Source organism: Chaetura pelagica, unplaced genomic scaffold (assembly GCF_000747805.2).
Source record: "Chaetura pelagica isolate M959 unplaced genomic scaffold, ChaPel_1.0 scaffold82, whole genome shotgun sequence".
Taxonomy (NCBI): Eukaryota; Metazoa; Chordata; class Aves; order Apodiformes; family Apodidae; genus Chaetura; species Chaetura pelagica.
In genome coordinates this window covers 7,879,233-7,897,367 of record NW_009952990.1, presented here as the reverse complement: position 1 = coordinate 7,897,367, position 18,135 = coordinate 7,879,233, and the positions used below count along the sequence as shown (strand labels likewise).

At 40.2% G+C, this 18,135-nt stretch overlaps 1 protein-coding gene across 1 annotated transcript in view; it reads right to left on the bottom strand.

The window, feature by feature from the left end:
* FRRS1L (ferric-chelate reductase 1-like) overlaps positions 1–18,135 on the bottom strand; it is a 157,526-nt gene that overhangs the window by 72,739 nt on the left and 66,652 nt on the right. The window lies entirely within an intron of this gene.

The window sequence follows — 18,135 nt, the reverse complement described above, 5'->3', positions numbered from 1 at the left end:
TCAGCAGGATGTTAGCTCAGATACCAAGAAATAAAAATTCAATTATTATAGTCTGTGCAGGTGAGAAAGTAAAGGGAAAAGCACAAGAATGCAGACTTTGAGTGACACTCCTCCCTTGACAAGACATGAAAGTTATACATAAGTATCATCATTTTGGTCAGAAGAGGTGTAGGACATATTCACATAAATTGAAAGGCAGCCAAACTCAAACCCTAGTGTACATCAGATGAACAAGCCACAGCTGGGGAATCTCATACTGAAAATCTGTATGAGCAAAGCTTACTCTGCATTGGGCATTCAAGAATAGTGCCTGTGATTACTTTTGTTGATTCATCTGCACCCTGAATAACTTGATATAATCTATTATTTTCCACCCGTCTTTTCTGGTGGGCAGCATCATCAAGCTCTGTGAGATAACATTTAATTTTGTGATACATGTTGAGCAGCTCCTAATGTAATTAGTCTTAATGTAATAGTGTAATTTGGTTTTGGATGGGAAGATTCACAAAGAAAATTAGAATGAATGCACAAAGCACCAGCTGGTGCTTATACCTACTGCCAGATAATAAGAATATTGTTATTTGCAATCCTATGAAAAAAGAGATAATTTGGATAACAAGGATCAACAAAGGGTGATGCAGAAGTTGGTCTAAACAGAAAGAAATCAGCAGGCAAACCCTGAACCATGTGGGACATAAAGCATGCCAAAGCTGGTCACCATTCAAAAGCATGTTGTAAGGGAAAACAAATATTGCAGTCTATAAATATACCACATGGTGCATAACAGCAAGTGGCAACAGCAACAAGAACAATAGTACCTGACCAGATGACTTGAGAGCTTCAGCTGAAGAGGGCTCTTCACTGACAACACTTGCATACAGCTTCAGAAATGTAGGAATTTGCTTTTACACATTTGATTGGTATTGCATAAGAGGCTGTGCAATGTCTATCCTTAGAAGTTTTCAAAATTCAGCTAGACAAAGCTATAGCTGACCTAATTTAGTGCTGGTGACAGTCCTGCTTTGAGCAGGAGGCTTGACTAGGTGACCTCCAGATGTCCCTTCCAATCAACAGTTATATAATTCTACAATAAATAACTAACATATCTCAGAAGGAATGTCAACTGCTATTTCAATTTTTCAAAACATAACCTCAAAAGATTGTATCTAACTATTTTAACATCTGGATAGTCTTGTGTGTGTAACAGTAAACAGCAGTTCGCAAAATGAGGACTAACATTTATCCAATGATGAAGGTGTTAGTGTTTACGTGTACCAGCTCTTAAAGACCTTCAGCCAGATCATCCAAAACAGAGATGTATCACATAAGCATTCCTCAGCTCCAAGCAACCATGAAGATGGTCTGATAATCTGATAAATGCCAGGTAATTCCTGTCTTACAAATTTTATCAGCTGCTTACCAAACTTTAACTTTAGGCATTTTTGCTAATATTTCCACTGCCTGACTTTTCCCAAGATGAAAATTCAGGCAACAGGCTGTGCCTGAGAAGGCCCAGCATTTTGTCTGTTTCCAAAGTATTTGAAGTTCCTCATATCTATATTAACCTGGTCTAATTCTTCACAAACTGGAATTCCTGCAGCAGTTATATTGGGGGTTATATTCAGTCATACTTGAGGAAGAGAACAAAACTAGAAATGTGTAGACTTCTATGCTAAATATAGCCAAACTCTGGGTGACAACTTGTGTGCACATGCACACACTCACACACGCGATAGGCTTACCCAGGTGGTCACAGCCAGAGAGAACACAGACACTTCAAAGAGTTTTAATGAGAGGTTTGTATATGGGTATTGTGGAAGTTGTACAGATGGTGCTTCTGTTTGAGAAAGCTTTGAATAATGAGAAGAATAATGGAAGGAATTCTCTTGATGAGGTTCTGTGGTTACCCATGCATTTGATATGTTGAACAAATGAAGCAGGCTGGAAAATAGGTGGGAAATTTCTGGAAAGAAAGTTCAAGAGATTATCTTTCCAGCAGTCCATCCCTTTACTAAGAAGTGGGTGAGGTTTATAAAAAGGTGAAGAGGTGACTATGTGATTCACATTCACTTGATAAGCTGTAGAGAAAAACCTCTGCATCCCCCATAACTAGGTGGGCAGGGACGTTGATCAAGAGAAGGGTGTGACCATGGGAGATAACAAATTGTGTGACTACATTTTTATTTTTATATTTCTTACCATAATTTATACATCCTTCATGATACAAATGCTTTAGCAGACAGCCTGACCCCTGATCTCTCCAGGTTAAAATAATTAAATTTTAAAAATCCCAGTTGGAGGCAGGTGATGAGAGCCTTACCAAAACTATACATAAGAACATGCAATAATCTCAAACCTCAATTAAATTAGATATCGAATCAATGAATTCTCCCTGAACAATGCTCCCTCAACACTTTCATCTGGACACTTAGGTAACCAGGTGTACACAGGTTTCCAACTGATAGGGAAATACCTCTGTTACTTCCTTATAATCCCTTCGCTCAGCTCTTTCTCTGTCAACACTAAGAAAATGTTCTGGTAGAAAGGCTTTTCTAGCTCCAGGGGAAGATGGATTCCTCTTGCTGGTTATAAAATGAACTGATACGATCATTGCCCCCTTGCAGACCTGGGCCCTACATCCCAAAAAGAAGTATCATTAAAAAAACACTGCAAAATGACTGGCATTGCAAATTCCAAACTAGACCAGTGTTCACACAAACATATTTTACTACAAACCTTAACACAGTATGTCTCTCTGCATAAGGTGGTAACTGCAAACAAACTGTATCTCTTTTTTATTTGATACAGGACGTTTTAAAAGCAAAATAATGTAAATACATAAATAACACAATTTTCCAGATATTTCTTCTTCTGTAAACCAACATTACATTCTGCCTTGTCCAAAATGCTTATGCCTCAGCTATATAGCCAGGATGTACATCTCTGTACATATTACTTGGATGTTGATGAAAAAGTATGTGCTTTAAAGTCTGTTACACAGAGCTGTAATAAAGACACATCATACTTATCTTGGTAGGACTTCTGTGTCTTATCAAGATAACTCCCAGCTCTTCTATTTAACCCACTTTTGAAATCTCCCTCCTGTTAGTGGCTCTCATTTGACTTAGTTCAGCTGAGACACTGCCCTGGTTATCCATCCAGTCAAACCGTGACAGACATGTGCAGCCTGGATGGATAACCTGATGGGGTAAATATACAACTTCTCCTATTGCCACTGTTCAGTGCTGCTCTGCTAGGGGTTATCAGCAAAGCAGCAGGGTCAGCAAGGGGACTGTATGTGTCCCAGTTCCAAGGGCACAGTATCAGTCTTGACTACGGAACTGCGGAATAAGGAGGGTGGTAAGCTAGGACACTGCAGCATGCATTGGATTACTGAGTCATTGGCTTTTTCCTCACTGGTTGTGGAGACCAGCATTTGAAGCAGTCTGGGGTAGACCAAGAGACTGCCATGAAATTCAGCAAGGACACATGTAAAGTCCATCGTAGGATGGACTAACTCCTGAATGAGTACAAACCTGCGAGTGGCTCACTGGGGAGCAGCTCTGCTGAAAAAGACCAGGGGGTCCTCAAGTGCATTTGTCTAAATGTCCCTCGTTGTGATGTGGGTATACTAGGCTGTATTAGTATGAGAATAGCCAGTAGATTGAGGAAAGAAATTATTCTCCTTTACTTAGCACTTGCTAGACCACCTCTGTAATTCTATGTCTAATTTAGGATCAAATGGATGAGTGCAGTAGGAGCTCACAAGCTGTCAGAGACTGGAGCACTTCCCTAAGAAGAGAATGAGGCAGCTGGGCTTGTCCAGTCTGGGGAAAAAAAAAAAAAAAAAAAAAAATCCTATCCAGAGGAGAGAAAGCTATAGAGACACAGCACTGCTCTCCAAAAGCAGGGAGGAGAGAGGACTGCGCTATTCTGTGGTCCCACACCCTCCTGCAGCTTAATCCAACAGGTACAGCCTACCTATTAACAGGAAGATCAGAGGCAACCTTGCACTTCCAGCCTGTGAACCAAATGACAGAGCGAATTTCACAGGCTTTCCCCTCCTGAAAGCTGTCAAAATAGTGCAATTTTGGCTTTCAGCCATGTTTTTTTCTTCATATACAAATTGACTTAGATACAGAAGGATCTGCAGTTTGCCAACAGACACAGAAAGAGGTGCCTAAACTGACTGACACATGATGACTTTGCGTAAGTGCAACATTATTCCGAGGCCATGCCTGACAAAATGACTGGAGACCTGTTTGTAGTGAAAGTAGCTACACCACACATACATATGACTAATTACTAGTTGAACCAGAACTAATTTTACAAAGAGCTATAGCAATTGCTAGCCAAATTGAGTCTGCCATGGCAGATGCTAAAATAATTGCTCAGGGGGATTACAGACCATATCCAAGCAGTTAACTCATTACAAGTGTAATCTGCGGAGTGGCAATGGATGAGCAGACAAAATGGTAGCAAAGAGAGCACTGTTCTTTAATCAAACCAACCCTACTGCCCACCTTCCTCCCCCTCTAATTCCCTATTTGTATGAACAATTCATGCTTCAGTTAATGAGGAAAACTGTGTATGTTTGGTCACTAGCTAGCCTGAATAAATTTCCCAGTGTCTTGGGTTTGGAAAAAAACAGAGCAAATTGTTAGTGCGTTGTACTGTCATCAGTAATCAAATACACCAAGACACTGTCCCTGCTATAAATCCGTTCCATGAAAAGAGTGGAGTATTGTCAAATAGCTGTGACAGATACTGGTTTCAACTGGCAAGATTTTTCAGTACAAAAACTTCCCTCAAATGTTCACACAGGTGTTGTCTATAGGGATGTCTTCATGGGTACTTGCAGGAATAAAAATTATATTTTATGGGGAGGGCCTTTTCACAAAGGATACTTGTGTATTTCTCAACTAAGGAAGAGAAAAATTCCCAGGTGACTTGTCTGCCCCGTATGAACCTTGGCTCTATTCAGATGTAATTCCTAGCAGAGCAAAGGCTCATTTATGTCCATCCAAGTCCACAAAACAGAGTTTGTGGGGGATGTTATTGGCAAATAGGTCACATTCTGTTTGTCTGCAAGGGTGTGTATGTCCCTGCAGAAAGGGAAGCCATTTAAAGGAGAAAGAGAATCAGACACTGAATATATTTTGCATTTTTCTCTGAGTTTTGATATCAGGCTAAAACTGATCTCTCCCCAAGCATTGATTACTTGTATATTTGCACCTCCAGGACACAGACACAAAGCAATAAAAAAATACCACTTGATTTGGCACAACTGACTGTGGAGGGAACAGTGCTTGACATAAACCAGATAAAAATAAATATTAGACAAATATACACCAGACTGCTGCATACCATGAGAATTCCAAGGTGGCTTTTAAGAGTTTATAACCTTGGATGTGTGCAAAAGAGAACAATAAAATTAGCTTTGCAGCCAGGTTTCTATCTTCACTCATACTGAAGAGTACTTGATCTCATAAAGCAGCAGCATGATGATGAAGAAGGAACTAATCTATTACCAAATGTGAATTAAAATGGCTTTTCTACAGATTTAATGCAGAAGTTCAGAAAAGATAAGTAAGGAAAACAAGTCTTCAGGCACGTTCCAAACCACACAAGTCTTTACAAACCAGGTCCTCCTGAACTGCTTTTGGAAGTAACAGCAACTCAACAAAAGCTGTTGTGGCAAAGACAATACATCACATTCTGTTAAACAAAGAAATAGGTCACTGTGTAACATATGTGATGAAATTTCTCAGTCAAACTGTGACAGGTCCTAACAGAGTTTTGTAGAGGTCTAAAAAGGGCAACAGCACAGGAGAAAATTGGGTCATTCCAAGTATCAGGTAGACTTTGCAGCTCCTTGGACAAACAAATGGGAGAATTGTGGCCTGTCAGGCCAGACATTACAGCTCTGCAGGGTGTACACCCTGATGAAGGCAAATGGGAAGCTGGGAATCAGAGCTGTACAGCAGGAAAGCCAGGGACTGCCATGGAAAGCAATGGTATCACCTTTCATGTCTCCTCCTGCCTCAGTACCACCAACTATCCTTACTGTTCCTCTCCAGTAAGCTGCTGTCACTAAGCAAATGTAGCAGTTCTGCTAGTCTGGACAGAAAGTAATTTTTTAATTTAATTTTATTTTTTTTAAGACTATTGCTGATTTATCACCTAATAGGAAAGATACACATTTGAAAAAAAGGTTGACAGATTTTCGCAACTATAATTGTTTTTTTTTTAGTTTAGAATTATTTGATTTGTCAAACATAATTCATTAGCCCCTTCATCCAGCCTTCTCTGTAAGATATTTAAATGTCTGCTTTCAGTTGCAAGAGTCACCACCAGAAAGTTAACAAATAAAATAATGATGTAATAAATTAAGGAGATGAGAACCCTGCCTGGACACGTTCCTGTGTGATGTACTCCAGGTGATCCTGCTCTAGCAGGGGGGTTGGACTAGATGATCTTTCCAGGTCCCTTCCAACCCTTAAGATTCTGTGATTCTGTGATAACTAGTGCTCTAGCACAATATAAATAAACATATATCTATAGCATATATACCAGCACAATCAGCTGATTAACAGCCAGTGTGATCGCCAGGCTTTAAAACAGCAACTGGTTTTCATCAAACTCTTCTCTCAGATTTGGACACTAGAGACATCCAAAGTGATCACACTACCATACCTAGGCAGGAAATCTCCAAATACCCATGCTGTAGCCCCTCAAATCGCCTCCTGAAAGACTGTGCCATTCAAATAACACAATTAATATGCCTCTTCAAAATGGCCACTCCTAAAAAGGAAAACTACTATCCACTATCAACAGAATAAAAGTAAAATCCAAAGTAGTCACTCGTGCCTGCAAATGAGCCATTTTTCTCAAGGCCATATGCCAAATGCCTTTTTTTTTTTGTGTGTGCAAAAAAAAAAAAAAAGCCCAACTTGCAAAAACCAGGAAACACAAACACAAGGATATTCCAGTTTGGATATCTTGCATGTTTCTGAAACAAAAGTTATGAAAGATTTTCTAAGTTTGTCACTAGACCTGATTTTTTACTTTGAGCTTCTATCAATTGTTTAAATACACACACTTGGTCTGATTTTTAAAGTTGAGCTTTTATTATTCTTCAACTATATCTATGTGTACAAAATAAGCACCCATCTCATAGACTACTTCTCCTCAGGTCATTGCTCAGTGAACTTTACACAGCAACGTGGGGATGAGCAAATTGACCTGTGACATCTGATGGAGAAAATGTTTGGAAAATGTCTCACTGTATCATGCATTTATTTCATGTTTTACCTACAGACAAGAAGCAACAGACCTTACATTAGGGTCCTGCAGGCTGGAGGTCTTACTGGTATTTACAAAAGAGGTGTCTTCTTTCACAGCCTGTTAAAAGAAGGAGCCAAAGTTTAGCACAACACTTACAATAACACATTTGATTCTTAAAAAAAATATTACTGTAAGTACCAGAGAAAACTGCAATACCTAGAACGCCTACTCTGCCCAGATTTAAAAGGCACCATAATTTTTATTTCATCTCCTACAGCTGAGATTCCCTGTGATGAGCTACAATGTAAAACGTGCAGAGCAATAGTGCTAGTAAGAGATCGGATACAGATAAAGGAAGAGAAAGGAAGGAACACTGATATTTATGGTTCTTCCAGAAAAGCATTTGAGAACAAATAATAAAAATCAAGCCAGGCAGACATGCTGTATTTGAGCTGTCCTTTTCAGTGGAGTGGAATAAATATTTATGTAGTCTAAACAAAATAACGATGCCAATTTTTCATTCAGTATTTGAAAATTAAAAATGGGATCCCCTACATATAATCACATTGTACACTTAAATCACAGAAAATCTCTCCCACTACTGCTCTCTGCTAAATTACAGAGTCCTGTTTCTTACATACCATTTGTCTATAGAGTTGAAAATACTAGTATTACAAAACTACTTCCATGAAAATTACTTGATTACTGAGGAAATGCCCAATTTAGGCAGGTGTTGGTAGATTACACTTTTCAACTGAGATGCAGGGTTCCACAATCCACGTGTTAACGTCATTGTCAGTGCAACACTGCACCTTTCTAAAGAAAATACTGGCTGAAGACAGAAGAGTATCTCCAAATTAGCAATGTACTTGGCAGGTTCTGACATTTCCATTCTGCTAAGTGGATAGAAGGGAACTGATAGGGGCCTAGTGATTTTTCAGTGTTCAATATCTGAACCCTAATAATTTAAGGCCATCAGTCCAAATAAAGTACAATTAAATGTGTCAGTCTCATAATCTTCAAAAAAATTGAGACAGGTTCCTTCACGTCTATATCAAAGGACTCTACAGGCATGTAAAAATATTGTATATTTGATGTCAGACCTTTCCTTAAACACAAATTGTTATATGTTGTAATCATAAGTAAAATAAATAAAATGAAAGCTGAATTGCTTCTTTACCTTAGCAATGAACTACAAAACATCACTGGGGGTGATCAGTGCTTGGGGAAATTGCACAAATTGTGATAGTTTTTTGGTTTGTTTCCCCTTTATGCCAGAGAGAACAAGACTCCCATTGCCACTTCTCAGGTCATTATTTACCAGAGCATCAGCCATGGTGGGAAGAGACTGTTCCAGCTTGTACACACAAGTAACTTTATGGGCAATTAAACTGGAACCACTGGGAGCCTGGCAGAAAGTGAACTCTGTCCTGGGCCTACTCCAGTCCAGGCAAATACCCAAAGTATTGGGTTAGAGGGCATTTTTGAGGTAAGTCCCTCTGTAATCCTTCTTGTTAAGAGTTGCTGCACTTTGTATAATGATAACAAAACCACCATCAACAGAGGGGATCCTCTGAGCTTTATCAGCAGGTGTGTTCCTCTCCTAGAGTGTTAGTTTACACAGAGAAAGACAGTTTACAGCTAGTTTATGCAGAGAACAGGATCTGCAGTAGGTACAGGAGAAGCTCCAGCCCAACACAGTGCTCATAGATACTTGGTTTACTCTCCTTCAGCCAGAGGTTTGAGGTTTCCCCACTCCTGGGCAAATACTCTAAATATGAAGGAATCAGACAAAAGTGGGACACAATCACACCATCACCACCATTGTAACTCAGCCACCACATGGTTTTGCAGCTACGGTTTTTGGTCAATTAGCATCACACTGCGAAAATTTAAGGACCAGTAGTATAATTTTTAAATTTTAATTTATACATAACTTAAGAGGTCAGCTCTGGAAATTTTTTATTATTATTTTTTTTTACTGGTCTTCTAGTAGGTCTTTCTGACATAAAGTATATTCAAAATTTAGTGCTTTCTTGAAAGAGAAAAATGTTTTCTAAGGAACTGAGAGAAAGCATTGAAAATCATTCTTTGTTGGCATAGATGAACGGTGAAGTAAAATTTCTTAGGTCTACAGAAATTATAATGCTTTTAATACAGTTGTTGGGTTTCTTAAAACTGTAAACATGAATCCAGCTGTCAGAAACTTAATATACAGTATCTTCTTTCACACTGATGTCTTAACATTTTGTTCAGCCTGACAAGCTGGCTGCTTATTATTTGTCAAATTGGCTACTTTAAAAAAATCATTAATTTTACTTAATTCCAATTTTCACCAAATTAATTGTGCTGCATTTTAAGATGCACCTGAACACAATAATACAAAAGAGAGTATAGAGATTAGAGATGCAAAGCAGGGGCTGTGACTAGGAATGAAATTATGGAAATTCCACCTACTTAAACACTATAAGCCATGGACCTCATTAGCCTGAGAGAGCTTCACTGTATTAGTCCCCAGCAGCAGACTCTTGGTTTCTTCTCGGTTCTGTGGCAACATTATCTTTCTCTTTTGCCTTCTCTGCACTGGAAGGCTAAGCCTGTAACTCAAGAAGTGATGTATTCCTAAATGGCACAATCAGCATCCTGAGGAACTTCTCTTGGTATTAATTTTCTCCATTATTACTCATGCTTTAGAGCACAAAAAAGACTCTTGTACCCACAAGTAAGTACTGCAGACCAGTGAACAAGCAGTCCCACCCTAAACTGGAGGGAGAAAAGGAGCATACAAAGAAATGAAGAGGCCTAAATGACCTCAGGTGATGCAGGCATGAAGATTGGGTGCCATGGGTTTCATACACATTAGCAAGGATGAGCTAAGTCTCCTTGCCCCATGCCTCTCCTCCATGCTTCTGGATGGACATAGGAACATGTTCAAACCTGCGAACATTTCTGCAAAGGGCTTCGGCCATCAGGAGCTGTACTGCCCTTACTTGTTGGCTTATTGGGGTTTAGTTGGTTTGCTTGTTTTCAGGAGGTCAGTAAGTCATCAGGTGACAGCATGTTTCTTTTATTTTTTCCTCCTAGCTCAGCCCATCACACTCACTAACCACACACAGACTTCCTCAGCCTTACTGAAAAGATGTGAAAGTAAAACAAGGGTTGCACTTGTACATCACAATCTGATTACCAGATAGTTTGCCTTCATTTGAAAACAAGTGCATGCACCTGGGCCAGGATTTGGGTTTCCACTGCAAGATACCCTTCATCAGTGGAACAAGAGAGTTTAGCCAGGGTTAGGAGGAGGTACCTGCCATATATATGGAGAAGTGGGCAGAGGCTGAAAGCCCAGCACTGAGCTGTGCAAGAAAGACAGAGGCAGCAGCATGGAGCTGCTCAGACCTCTTTAACTAAGGCAGATTCTCCCTTCATCCAGAAGCTGCTGCTCTGAGAGGGAGAGGTTTCAGGGCATAGCAGACCTGGAAGCTTAATTTATACAAAAGCAGACTCATTTAATAATTATGCAGAGAGAAACAAGCTGCCTCTTCTGGCTACCACACTCCAAACCAAACCAAATTAAAGGTTGATCCATAGAATACATCCACAAAATGCCATTCTCTTTTCTTATCTGCACTGGGCCCAGAGAAAAATAAAAATTATTCATGTTCCAGTTTCATATGCCATTAACTTTCTGGATGGTGTTAGAAACAAAGATAAAGCATTACAGGCTCTCTTCATAGATGATTGCTAAGAAATACTCATTTCACCCAAAGATGAGGCAGAAAGCATCTAAGTAAGACAAATTTATTTATTTTTTTCCCACTGCTTCTATCCTTGCAGTCAGGTCATTTGGAGCCTTAGAGAGAGGAACTGATGTACGACAAGCTTTCCAGCAGGGGTGAGAATGTTTTCTGGCCTGTGGAAGCAATTCCAGATGAGAATTCATAAGACCCAGATGCTGGATTTGTCTAGTGAACAGCAGTTCCTTATGTTTTCTTCTGAAGGAAGAGTTAGCCCCAGGATGATGGGGAACAAGACCTCAAAAAGGCAACTGATTGCACTGGACATGTACCAAGTGGTAAAGACAGAACTTTGGCCGCAGCCTTCTGTCCTTCTGCACAGACGACTAATTCTGTCTGGGACTGTGGCCTGATGAACCTCCAGTGGGGGCTCAAACCTCAAGCAAGCACCTTGGGGATCTGGTGTTCTCTGTGCCTCTCCTCCATTACCAGGGGCATTGCTGCAGCTCTCCTCACCCCATCTGATCCACAGTAGGAATATCTTATATCAGTAAAAAAGATTGCATGAAGAATTTGATCACTGCAGCCAAGGCAGGGTGTCAGTTTATCACCTAAGAAAAACAAGGGTCTGGAAAGCTCACAGGAAACAAATTATTTCTCTTATTTAGCAATTTCACAAAGTTCCTACTTACAGACAGGAATGGAGAGCAACACAGCTTTCCAGTGTTTGGAAATCTTCAATAGTAAGGAAGCTCTTACTGCAGTGGCCTGGAAATACTTGTCTATCTTGGCACTTTCTGGCTCTGTAACAATACTGAGGAGGCCTGAAGTGTACCTGTTTTTTTCAACTGTTCATCAACGTTTTTATCACTTGTCAGCTATGCTGATTGTTGGCTAATACCATTAGATAATACAGGCTAAGCAACATCAGGAAGAACACCTTGCCAAGGTAAACCTACCTGGTGATTTAATATATCAAATGTATCCTTTGAGCCAGAAAAGCATCACAGTTAGGTCTCTTGGGAACAGACTGCACTGTTTTTCTCTGAACAGGGCCTGGTACCATGAGACTGCTGGGCTATGGCGAGGTTTCTACACATCACTGCAATTAACAATACTTGTCTCATCATGTACTAGCACTAACAGGCATGCCAGCTAGGAGACATAACTGACAAATCAACAATGTGTTGTCACAGTCCTGTGACACCACTGCCACATTTGCTGCCAGGATCCCAGAGAATAAAGATTTCCCTTTTCCTAAATTCTGTTTATCTAAACCCTCACTCCCCTTCTGTACCTCAGCAAGGCTGCCACATCATTTCCTCAGCTCCTTCCCTGACTTTAAGGTAGCATTGCTGAAATACCTCTAATGAGCTGCCACATATCACATATTGATCATCCTGGCCCACACACATTTGAAATCTTGTATTTTTATGCCCTGACACCCTTCATTTCCTGAAGCCCTGCTTTTAAAGTGGAGCAAACCTGTTTCCCTGTAGTAACTGAACACAGAGGATTTGAAGCAGAGGCATTTTTAAATTCCATTGTTATGAGCAATTATAACTGACGCAATGTCATGCTCACTGCTGCTCAACTCCAGAGTCCCAGTGCAGTTGCTTCTTTTTACTTAGCCTGAAATTTACCAATGACTTTATTGCTCATCCAAGTGGGTGACTAACAGCAACAGCTTTAGCACAGCATTGTGTGCATAAGGAGCTGTGCAAGCTTCCCCCACAGCCTGAACACCTCAGCTGTGGCCTGGTACACTCACACAATTCCAGTTCTAATCTCTGTGTGAAGACTGTCAAAACGAGCCATAGCTCTGTGCTGTGAATATGGATGGACAGAGGGAGGCAAGACAGGAGAGGGCAGAAAAGGGCATCTCATTCATGATGGAAAGAGGTTAAAATGTTGGAAGAGCTGATCCTTTCAAGGTACTTAAGTCAACATCTAGTGAAAGATAAGAACTCCTCTGGGGATCCAGAAGGGTTTGTTTAAGTCCTATTATAAGAAAGATCACGTAAGATTATAAATCCTCAAGTGTCTTCATCTCACCTACTCTATTTTCTTTCATGACCTGATTAGGGTTTCAGTCCAGATCCCCTTAAATGAATAAAGCTCCAAAGACCCAGCTCATATAAAGACAGTGAATTTTTTCTAGAAATACATGGCAAAAGCACTTGGACTTTGAAACTGACATGTCCTTCTACTTGAAACTTCCCTCAAAGGAGATAGCACAAAGAAAAAGGCAGATAATAATGAAAAAGCTAAGAAAGACTAGCACTGTGAGTCACCTCACTTATGCACCTTTTCTACCATAAATAATTAATAGATCCTAGTCTCATTTACATTTGCAGCCATGGCTTGCATTTATGTGGAGAGCACAGGCTGCAGGATGACACCTGTACCCCTGCATGTCCTGAGACATTTTCTGTACCACAGTCCAGTCCTTTCCTCAAGGCAACTCTAGACAGCACAAGCAACCTGCAATTACTCAGATATTTGCAATACTTAAAGCAAAATGACATGACCATTGGTCTGCACTTGTTTCTAGGATAGGGAGGAAAAAGAGAGAGATGGCTATCAAGGCTGGCCTAAAAATTTACATGTGTATAAACTGTGAAGAAAATTAGTGTGTGACAGGGGCTAGAGGATTGAACGTCCCTTTGTTTAGTGTAAATGTCCCTTTGTCTACTGAGAACCAAGGCAGGGGAATCAATTGCTCAAGAACCCAAACTTGGCTGACAGAAGATACTGCACATCAGCCAAGAGTTTCCCTTGGGATTGATAAAGGAGAGGCAAATGGGATTTTGTATGCTCTTTGTAAATAACTGCATCTCCAAGCTACCTTTTCCCCCCACTGTATTCTTGACAAACAACTCCTAATGCTCAGTAAGGAATAGCTCAGTGGTCATGTCACCTCTGCTTTTCTCCCATAAACTGCACCGCAAAAATATATCTCAAAAATGGGCATGGCCTTCGCTTGTCTGCAAAGATGTGAGTCATGAAAAAATCAGCTGCAGTAGATATCTATGAGAACCAGGATCTCAGTTCCTTCCTTGTGCTAACCTGCTAGACGTATATTAAACCAAGGATTTAAGAAAGCTTGAGTGGGGATTACGAACACTGCTTGCAGAAGACAAACTACTTGAACACAACACACACTGCCCAACAAAAGAAAAAGCACTGCTGAGATATCTGTACATTTGTTCAGGAGCCTGTTCTTAGTTCTAAGGATAATTAGGATTTGCCCAGAGCCAAAGTGGATATAAATAGCAACTGAAACCTGCTAGTATCTTTCCCCCATCAGTTGGGCCATGAACTGTTTGGCAAATGGGGCTCTTTGTGATAATAATAAGTCGTCTGATCAACCAGAACGTATCAGCATTGACTCATGCAAGATGCAGAGGGATTTTAAATGCCAGGGAGAGCTGAGCTTTTGTATTCTGGCAGCTCCTCACTGCTGCTTTATACTGCTCCCTCTCAAATGAAGAGTTCGGAATAAATGCAAAGAAAAGGAAAAAAAAAATAGGTCCATTGCTTCACAGTGTTTAGAGTTCCCCTGGAGCTTAATTATGTGGGAACTGTGATATGCAGTCTGTCACCTAGAAGGCGGCAGATCCTTGTCGCACAGCTTGAAAGGTGTGTTGTGAAACACTCCTTGTTTGCTCTAGACCTTGACATACCGTAAGGCATGCCCTGTGCAAACCTCAGGTTCCCACAGCCATGGGTGGGTTTCTCACGTTTCTCACCTGCGGTGTCTGCGGCGGTGAGTTCCCGGGTCCGGCTTCCAGCATCCTCATGCACACTGCAGTGGGATTCTCCAGCTAGTAGAATGGCACATAAATATTTCCATCTTCACCAAACGAACAAACTCACTTGTGTTAGTTTCCTGCCACTCTGCAACTCTAAACCACATGCAGGACTCAGTGATCAGCACCATAACCTTACAATTTTTCGGTCTCTGAAGTCAGGACTACGGCCCTGGGAGATGGTACACTGCCCCCTAGTAATGCTATAAACAGCTCTTCAGCACAACTCTAAAATGAGGAAGTGCAGAGAGCATCTACCAGAGTATCTTTCTGAATGTATTGCTAATTTTCCCTCTTTTTCATTTTTGAAATCATAAGCATTGGAATAATTAGTTTCTAAGGTGATTTCTTGTTGGTGTCTAGTTCTTAGAAAGAGAAAAAACTAGAGAGAATTTCCTGTCCCAGTTTTTATTTTCCACTTGCAAACATTCACTCAATTCTCAGAATTAACTAGGAACAGCTGCTTCTTCTGCCACATGCAGGAGGTGCCTTCATAAACTTGTCACATCCTGATATTAGTAGCATATGGTATTGAAAATATTCCCACTGCTTATAGAGAGAGCTGTTACAAATATTTCAAGGAACAGTTTTTAAATTTTGGATCTGATCCTACAGTGCACCAACATTTTTCTTATGCTTTTACACCTAACAATGATGCCCCTTGAAGTTTTATAAAGGACGAGTAGAACCATAGATAATTGGGACCTTTAAAAGAACATTTCATTTCAAATAATGTGTACATAAGACAGGGTCTGGTTCTTTCTTCTTCCTTTTACAAAGCAGAAAGGAGCAAAGCCTTATCTTTTTTGTGATACCACAAAATAGAGGAAGATCTATGCTGTCCACAAGGACAATCAGCCTGTCTTGCTGCCTTGGAAGTTGAAATATGACAGAACAGAAAACATGAGATGAGAAATTGGAGTTTTAAGAGTAAGGCTAGAAGGCAGGAGTTCTCAGGGATATAATAAAGGAACTGGCATCAAAAGATAGAGTTGGGCCAAAGAAAACACAATTAGTCCTCCAGGTATAGTGGGCAGCAGGGTATGTCAGGCAGGGTCAAAGAGTGGCAGGATCACAGCCCGGGAGGAATACACAGAGTTAAATGGTTGTCTTCCATGAAGAAACTATTTTTTATCTGCTCCCTCAGAAGGATGCTGTGTCTCGGGGCAGTGTAATGCCATCCTGGCTCACTTTCCCTAAAAGATGACTGAACTGCCAGTGGGAAATGGCTTAGCTTCTGGCATTCAGCTAGTTGTTTGGGCAGGAAGAGTAGAGAAGATAATTGGGTGGTTTTATGGCATGCTGGGACCTCCTGGGGCCCCATTCCCTCCTCCCATTGTCTAGGTGATAGATGGTGTGATAATAGATGGTATGTTTCTACTCATTCTTTCACCACCAACTTTTTTCCTATCCTTTCCAGTGTGCAGCCACAGCTTCTTACTGTAAGGGCTGACCATTGCCTGGTCTCTGCCTAATTATTTTTGCCATGTATCTGAGAAGGGTAATCTTTTGTACTTGACAGGAGGGGAGCTTGAATGCAGAAGAACTCATCTCTAGTTGTACAGGCAATTTTGTGGCTAAGCAGGGAGTTGAATGAGGATTTCCAAGATTAAGATGACATCCTAGTTTACTGGCTACAACTCTTAAGCCATACTTTGTTAGCACTGAAAGCTTCAGGGATTTAAAACTGACCATATGTCATTATTTTTTCCACAAAACATGTTATCCTGCAACAGTCTTCTTTCCCCTTCTTTCCCCTGAAACTGTAAGACTTTTCTCATTGAGGCCAAGTCTACAGACACCTAGTTCATCTACTAAAGGCTACTAAAGCCTTGTGCAAAACATCACAGGTAAGAAGGAAAAAAGGAATGCTCAGCTTGCTCTGAAACTTATTTACAGCATAGCAGCAGCTAAAGAATACCGTTATGGCATGCATGAAAAAACAACCCAGGATGTTCTGCCTTGGAAAGCCTCAGGGTGAAAAAGTAAGAGAGGGCAGGTGAACTGAGAGATGCATATGTTAAGCACATTTCCTATCTTGCCTTAGTAATGCTGTGTTCTGAATGCAGCAGCACACGCTGCTTCCAGTCTTTAGCTATCCAGTCAAACATGACCATTAAACATATTCAGGTGAAAGTACAAAAGTGACAAATACACCGTGACATCCTGTGGAAAAGACACACAGAAAAACAAAGGGCAAACCCAAGGGCAATCAAACAAGAAACAGTGCTGCATAAAACACAGTTGACACAACACAGGATTCAGAGAAGTGAGAACTGCTTTAAGTAAAAACTAAAAGAAAAATACCCATCCTCCTTCCCCATGTGCTGTCAGATTTATGCTTTCTGTTCTTGAAATATAGGGCAGACAAAATAACCAAATTTTGATACTTCCTTTGGTCTAGCTAGACCATATATAATCTAGCTCTCACATGAAAGATCTGCCAGGGAACAACAAATACACAAAGATGATTGTTAACAAAATCCTTTGAAGGGCAAGTTGACCTGATATGTTATTGTGAAATGCAATAAAGCAATGGAAACACCAACATAATTTGTATTAAAAGAGAATAGTATGCACAAGGATACTAGAAGAACTTGGGATAAGAGTCATACCAATCTTCCTGCCTCTATTTTTATCTCTAAAGCCTATTTGGCTTTGTTTTTGGCATCAATGTAATTATATTTTGTCCACAAATTACACTTGAAAAGAATCACATGTTTTAGTTTCACCTAGATTAATTGGGAAATTAATTTTTCACAGTTATGCCATCTAGCAGCAGTTTTCAGTTGCATGACATCATTACAGGACTTGTGGTGTTCTTGAAACAGGAGGTATCTGATGTAAACACGGACCAGGCAGTGAAAATAGCAGCTTGAAATTCAGTTAAAAACACATGAATGGGTAAGAAAACAACAGACTAGCTAATATTCAACATTCAGACATCTAAAAGTTAATCCCCTAGAATGCATTTGGATGCATAGATACTAATTTTAGAACACCCTTAACCACAATTGCCATTAATGTTGGGTAGCCTCAGAAAACTCCAGAGGTTATTGTTTCTCAGCTACAAAATAAGTAAAAGCTACAGTGAAAAAATCAACCCAAAGGTAGGGAGCTTTCTCTCCTCTTTTCTCAGCCTCTCTTGGCTTTATTAATCATGTCAGCTAAGACAAATTTCCTACTTACATCCTATCAATAATTTTGAGTTACTTTAAACTGTAAGTGCAGCTAGAGAAAGCTAGGTCAAGGTGGATACTTGAGAGAAAAGAAGGTGCTTCCTCAGGAATAACTTGACT